The sequence below is a fragment of the Babylonia areolata genome, chromosome 32, assembly GCF_041734735.1.
Source record: "Babylonia areolata isolate BAREFJ2019XMU chromosome 32, ASM4173473v1, whole genome shotgun sequence".
Taxonomy (NCBI): domain Eukaryota; kingdom Metazoa; phylum Mollusca; class Gastropoda; order Neogastropoda; family Buccinidae; genus Babylonia; species Babylonia areolata.
In genome coordinates, this window is record NC_134907.1 from 3,101,010 (window position 1) to 3,108,509 (window position 7,500).

The 7,500-nt window shown below is 41.5% G+C and overlaps 1 protein-coding gene across 2 annotated transcripts in view; it reads right to left on the reverse strand.

Annotated features, from left to right (window-relative positions):
- LOC143276567 (cubilin-like) overlaps positions 1-7,500 on the reverse strand; it is a 168,401-nt gene that overhangs the window by 160,159 nt on the left and 742 nt on the right. The window lies entirely within an intron of this gene.

Consider the following 7,500-nt stretch of genomic DNA (forward strand, 5'->3'; position numbering starts at 1 on the left):
GATGTATTACAAAATCAAATAAAAAATGTGTGACTGTATGTGACGAAACGCATTGTTAAATGAGAGAGAAAAAGAGAGAGAAAGAGAGAGAGGGGGTGGGGGGAGAGGGATAGACAGAGAGGGTAGACAAAATGAGACAAGGGCAGAGAGACTGAGACTGAGAGAAAGAGACAGAGACAGGGAATGAGACAGACGTCGAGATACGGACAGAGACTGAGACAAAGGTGTGTGTGTGTGTGTGTGTGTGTGTGTGTGTGTGTGTGTGTGTGAAATCCCTCTCTCTTCTTCCCCACCTCCCCTACTTTAACTGATATTTTGATTTAATAACTCCAATCTTCCTCGAAGTAAGAAACATACAATGATACAAGACGATTTTCGACAGTTCATTACCATGTTATTTATCGGTTTGTCCCCCCCTCTTCTCCCCCTTCCTCCCTCCACCCCCCTTCCCCTCCCTTCCCCTCCCTCCTCCATCCACTCTTCGTCCTCCCACCCGCTGATGTGAAGAAACCTGACCGATGTATGGAAATGATCGGGGATGATGGAGCATAATGATGGCTGCATTACTTACGGCATTTCGTTCTGTTGTGTTCAGACACACTTCCTGTTCGTCTTTCTCCCTTTTCTATCTTTCTGCCAGATTGACCAGTCTGTCTTACCGCCCTGTTCGTCTTTCTCCCTGTTCTATCTGTCACATTGACCAGCCTGTCTTACCATACTTACCGTTCTGTTCGTCTTTCTCCCTTTCCTATCTTTCTGGCAGATTGACCAGTCTGACCTACCATACTTTTGGTTGCTGGGTACGGCAGGCTTTGCCAAAGAGAACCTTCGTGACTGGAGGAGCTGTTTTCTTTGAGCTTCAGGGTAAGTCGGTATTCATATTACACCTCACCACCACCATCATCATCATCATCAACACACACACATACACGCACATGCGCGTGCACACCCTACCCCCACGCGCGCACCGGTAACGGCGCATGCGCGCGTGCACACACACACACACACACACACACACACACACACACACACACACCATAGTAGAGTTTACTTTTCATGTTCATAATTATGATCAACAAAGAACAGGGGTCTATCTATCTATCTGTATGTCTGTCCGTCCATCTATCCATCCATCCGTTCATCTATCTATCAATCTAGCTGGCTAGATTTCCGCCTGCGTGCAGACTGGGTCAGCCCTGGGCTGTATGAAGGATCACAGCAGTACCAAGTTCTCAAAGCGTTAAGAATTATCCCACACCTATGGAATTCGCTCAGACGTAACACTATTCTCAAAACTACAAGCAAACTTGATGCTCCCAGGATCGCCCATGCAACCCAATCCCGGAGCAGACCACATACTTTGGACTGATCCTCACAGAGGGGAGACAGGTTGTGTTTCGTGATGTTACACAACCCGCTTCGTGTGTGTGACGCTCGCAATTAAGATGAAAGAGTGGAACAATCCGCAGTGTTCGGACAATGGAAACTGACACCGTGTGGCCCTCGAGCGCCTCACGCGCATACAATTTGCCTATTTACCGAAGCCTTCCCAATATGGGCCAAGGAGATAATTCTAATGGGCGCGAGTATATGCTTGCGCACGGTCATCAACGCTTTTTCCTTTTTGCCACGCCCAGCATTCTGAAGCGATGCTCTGGTCAGGCTTCAAAGTTGTTCGGTTTGATGAACGCACGTCGAGTGAGCTTAATGACACACACGCGCAGGCGCGCACACACACCAATACACGCGTTTAAACACACACACACACACATACATGCGCGCGCGCGCGCGCGCACACACACACACACACACACACACAAACTCACGTATGTATGCATGTAAAATGAAATCACATCTTATCAACACACACACACACACACACAGACAAACAGAAGGCACACACACACACACACACACACACACACACACACACACACACACACGTCTGATATCACGTACAGTGAAAAGACGTTAAACTAAAGAACGAACGAACACACACACACACACACACGACACATAAATATCACTTGAAATAGGAAAATATAATACTGAAGACTAACTACACACACACACACACACACACACGTATGTATGTATGTATGTATGTATTGAGAGAGAGAGAGAGGGGGGGATGGAAAAGAGAGTGGGAAAAAAGTTAGAGAGGTGGAGGGAAAGAGAGGGGACAGACAGACAGACACACACACACACACACACACACACTAAATCAAGACAGAAAGCCACATCTGTTTTCGACATGAACTCGATTCCACACTCATAAATCTGAGCGCACACGAGAGCAAAACAACACATAAAACCCACCAACGCCTCGCTCAAACCGGCACTGTCAATAAAATAACTGTTGTGACGTGCAAGTGACAGTGACACTTTGTTGAACTCAACAGACGATAAAACCAGCCGACGACTGCTTCGATGGCCTTTTTGATCTCCTGCATGAGAGAGGGCGTTTCTGAGGGGGGCGTAAACTGCTGGCCTTCGCTGCGCGCGGTTATCTACCTTGACAGTGCCAGCTGCGAGGACATTCGAATTGTGTGTGTGTGTGTGTGTGTGTGTGTGTGTGTGTGTGTACTTCAATTCATTTTTTTTCAGTTTCAGGTTTTCAAGGACGCGTCACTGCGTTCGGAATAATCCATATGCGCTACACCACATCTGCTAGGCAGATGCCTGACCAGCAGCATAACCCAACGCGCTTAGTCAGGCTTTGAGTGCATGCTTATAACTGATTGTGTACCTATCATAGTGGATTTCTTTTACAGGATTTTGCCAGAGGACAACACTCTCGTTGCCATGGATTCGTTTTCAGTGAATCAAGTGCGTGCTGCACACGGGACCTCGGTTTACCGTCTCAGCCGAAAGACTAGACGCTCAGTTTGATTTCCCAGGAGAAAGGGCGAGAGCGGGATTCGAACCCACACCCTCACGGACTCTCTGTGTTGGCAGCTGAGCGTCTAAGCCATTCTGCCACCTTCCTCCTTAACGACAGTTTGTAATCTACTCCATACCGAAGCTGAAGATTCCAGCAGGCTGGAACATTATGGTTCTGATAAATGGGTGATTGTTTCTGCCCTTATCTCTTTTTTTTTCTTTTACTGCGAGGCTAATGTTCAGTTTTTTCTTAGAGTCAATATGAGCATGCTGCGCGCGCGCGCGCTCGAGTGTGTGTGTGTGTGTGTGTGTGTGTGTGTGTGTGTGTGTGTGTGTGTGTGTGTGTGTGTGTGTGTGTGTGTGTGTGTGTGTGTGTGTGTACTGTGCGTTTTCTCCTCGTCGGCGTTTGTTGATGATGAGGGTGTCGGCGTCGAGAGCGAAGATCGCTCTGCATCAAGTTATCTGCCCCTCTCTCTGCATCTATCTGTTTACCTCCCTCTCTCTCCCTCTCTCTCTTTATCTATCAGTATCAGTATCAGCAGCTCATGGAAGGCGTCACTGCGTTCGGACAAATCCATGTACGCTACACCAATCTGCCAAATATACGCTACACCAATCCGCCAAGCAGATGCCTGACCAACAGCGTAACCCAACGCGCTCAGTCAGGCCTTGAGAAAAAAAAGAGATAATAATAATAATAACAATAATGATGACAACAATAACGACGACATAATAATAATAATAATAATAATAATAATAACTAAAAATAAAATAAAAGACAACAATGATGATAAATAAGCAAATAAATGTAAAACATGCAGACACACATTCACACATGCACATTTATCTATCTATCTGTCTGTCTGTCTCTATCTCTCTCTCTATATATATCTATATGTCTCTATCTCTGTCTCTGTGCGTCTCTGTCTGTCTTTTTCTGTCTCTGTCTTTCAGTCAGGCCGTGAGAAAAAGAAAAAAGAAAAAAAAAGATAATAATAATAATAACAATAATGATGACAACAATAACGACATAACAACAACAACAACAAAACAACAACAACAATAATAATAACAGTAATAACTAACAAGAGAGGCAAGGCCTTCAAGACTCACTTGTGATACACTTTTAAAAAAATGTAATCGTTAAAATGTGTTCTGTATTTATTATAAAGCTTCGGGTTAAAAGAAAAAGAAAAAATTACCATTGTCAATGATATTTGAAAATCAGCTTAGATATCGTAAGATTTGTAAGATTTCATAATATAAATTGCTTGCATGCACGCATGCACGCAAACACACAAAAACATACACGCATATGCATATACATGCACGCACACATACACGCATATCCTGGCAAGTATTGGCTTTTCTTCCCTTGCTGGGAAGGGAGTGAATTTCTTGCCACTTTAAACCTTCCTATGACCACTCTTCCTAGCTATCCCTTGTTCGCTTTCGCCTTACCTTTCGACTGATGTTCAATGGAAAGGATGTGCCCTACCACTTCTAACTCCGCATACACTGTTACATACATGCACTAGGTCAACAAAACCACTGAAATGCAAACAAATGTAAACATTAAATGGGAAGATAGGGTCGGTCCATTGTTATGATACAGATGACAGATCTTTTATTCATTTATTTGTTTATATATTGGGTTAAGATAGAGGAGGAAGAGAGAGAGAGGATGGATGACAGAAAAGCTTCAATATCAAACAAACAACTCAGACTAGGGCAACAATAAACCCAGACAGATGTAATCACTTGTCATACATGTTTAGAATGCATACATCAGAACACTAGAACATCAAAAAACCCTGGCAAATGTACACAGACATCGAATATTCTTAAAATGCATGCCTCAAGACACACTGGGGCAAGACACACTGCGCCAGACGATAGGGGAAAGAATGAAAGTAATTAGTTAAGGTGTGTGGGGGAAAGTGGTGCATGAAAGGTAAATATGAGTTTGTGAAAGAAGAAAAAGAAAGATGTGGGAAAAAGAGAGGACGATGGAGGCCCCACCACAAAAAAAAAAAAGAAAAAAAAAGTCCCAACGGCAGATTCGAACCCCGCGTGTTCAGGTGAGAAGAAACTGTCTTACCCATTACACTATCGTGGCTTCTTAGCTGACGTTCAAAAATATAATATTTAAACATACTTTTTTAAAGGGCGATAAATCGATTGCGGTATTCGCAGTGAGAACGCTGTTTAAATCATATTATTCTGGTGTATCTTGGGCATTCAAAAAATCTTTAAGGGCAATTAAAAATTGTCCGCGGTAAAGGAGACGTGGCTATCGCCGCAATCACACTGCAACATTCAGCCGTTTTCTCTGGATCTAGATAGATGTACAAGTTTAGTTACACCCGGTTGACACGGTCGATTCAATTTCTCTTTTATGTTCATTCTAGTTTTAAAGTTTTAAAGTTGATATGAAAATTGAGTATTTTGTTAAACTAATAACATGTAGAGCCAAGTACAAGTACTTCTAAACGTTGTATGAAGTGAAAAGGACTTCATTTTGAGAAAAGTCAAGTCTGGAAATTTTTACGTTTCATCAATTCAAGGGTATTAACTCTCATGGTTTATTATTTTTAACTGTGAATTCCGACTGATTCTGTGGATATTTTTATGGCAGTTTGGGGCCTAATCCAGTAAGTGATGAGGCGTTCACAAATCTTTCTCTGAATAAATATTTAACGGTCTCCTTCTCCAACTTTCCATCACATGTTATCGTGTATTGTCGATTGAACGGGCAGGTCAACAACTTCAAACAAAATGGCGTCGTTCGCGTTCGCGAAGAATATGAGCACGCGCTTTGAATATGTATAAATATGTGTACGCAATTGATTTTTGCCCATGACCTTCAGGGCTCAGCCAATAGATCTATAAAATCCACTCGTCGTATTGATTTTAGTATTTTCCGAAAAAGATCACTTGGGCGAATGGACATAGTGAAAGCCCTGTACACTGAGAGTAAAACACACAAACTTTTTATGTATTGAGTATTATTCAAAAATGTAATGTTTAAGATGAGAAAGATCAGTTTAAAGCAAATTAAGCCCCCTGGCATTAATTACAGATTAATTTCCCTTTTTTACTATCTGTACCAAAGACATACAAAATAAATATAATTTCCATGCTTAGCAAAAGAAGTTCCTGTCTGAACAAAAAATGATAAAGATAACTGCTCTTGTTGTGTCAGAATATCAGATCAAGGTGCCAAGTTAAGAGAATAATATATATATATATATATATATATATAACACAGTAAATCCAGTTTGCATATAATCTGGCATTTTTTTTGTGCCCATCCCAAACAAGATGACTGGAAAGAACTGATTTTTTTCTATTTTTATGCCAAATTTGGTGTCAACTGACAAAGTATTTGCAGAGAAAATGGCAATGTTAAAGTTTACCATGGACACACACACACACACACACACACAGACAACCGAACACCAGGTTAAAACATAGACTCACGTTATTTACACAAGTGAGTCAAAAATAAAATAAAAGACATTAATGGTGATAATTAGCAAATAAATGTAAAACACGCAGACACACATGTACATTTACCTATCTATCTGTCTGTCTGTCTGCCTGTCTCTCTCTTTATCTATATATCTTTGTCTCTCTCTGTGTGTCTCTGTCTGTTTCTGTCTCTCTCTTTCTCTTCCTCGCTCTCTCTGTTCATCTCTCTCTCTCTCTCTGTCTATGTCTGTCTCTCTCTTTCTCTTCCCTCTGTCCGTCCGTCTCTCTCTCTCTCGTTCCCAAGTATTTTGTGGAAGTCTTATCCAAGACATTATAATCATACTGATGGTCGGCTATCCACAAATGGCTCCAAATGTCAAATAGTATCATCCCATGCATTACTGCTCCCGTCCTCAGCACCACCACACGCCCCCCACACCCCCTGCCCCTCCCCACCCCACACACACTTACACATTCACACACGCGCGCGCACACAGACACGCACGCACAGAGACACAGACTCTATTTCTCTCTCTCTCACTCACTCACACACACACAAACACACAAAACAGAAAAAAAAACACACACACACATACACACACACAGTCACAAGAGTCTGCAATGGTCGTTCAGACACGCGCTATGAAAATATTAAATTTCACGACGTCCATTTTTGAAAACTTTAAAAATATTCGTTAATTACTAAACCGTTATCAGCTTATCGCTTAATATCATCACCATGTCCTCTGTTTAATGCTATGATATGGAATGCCGACAAGAGCAAATTTAATTTACTGATTAAATCCCAACGCATATGAGCACTCTAAAAACAAACAAACAAACAAACATCTTGTATTGTATAAATCTTTTCGAAGTATTAAACACCAAATATTCAAAAAACAAACTCAGAGAAATAATAGAACGGTTAAAAAGGTTACAAGAAAAGAAATACAGAAATAAATAGAAGAAGAGGAAGAAGAAGAAATATGTATACATATCACACACCGAAATGCACCGCAACAGAAAGAATTCATATTGAAAAAGAAACAGAAATGAAAAAAAGAAGAAAAAAAAAGAGAATAAAATGAAATGAAACAAAATAAGATAAAAAGACACAAGCGAAACACATTCATCCACACTTAA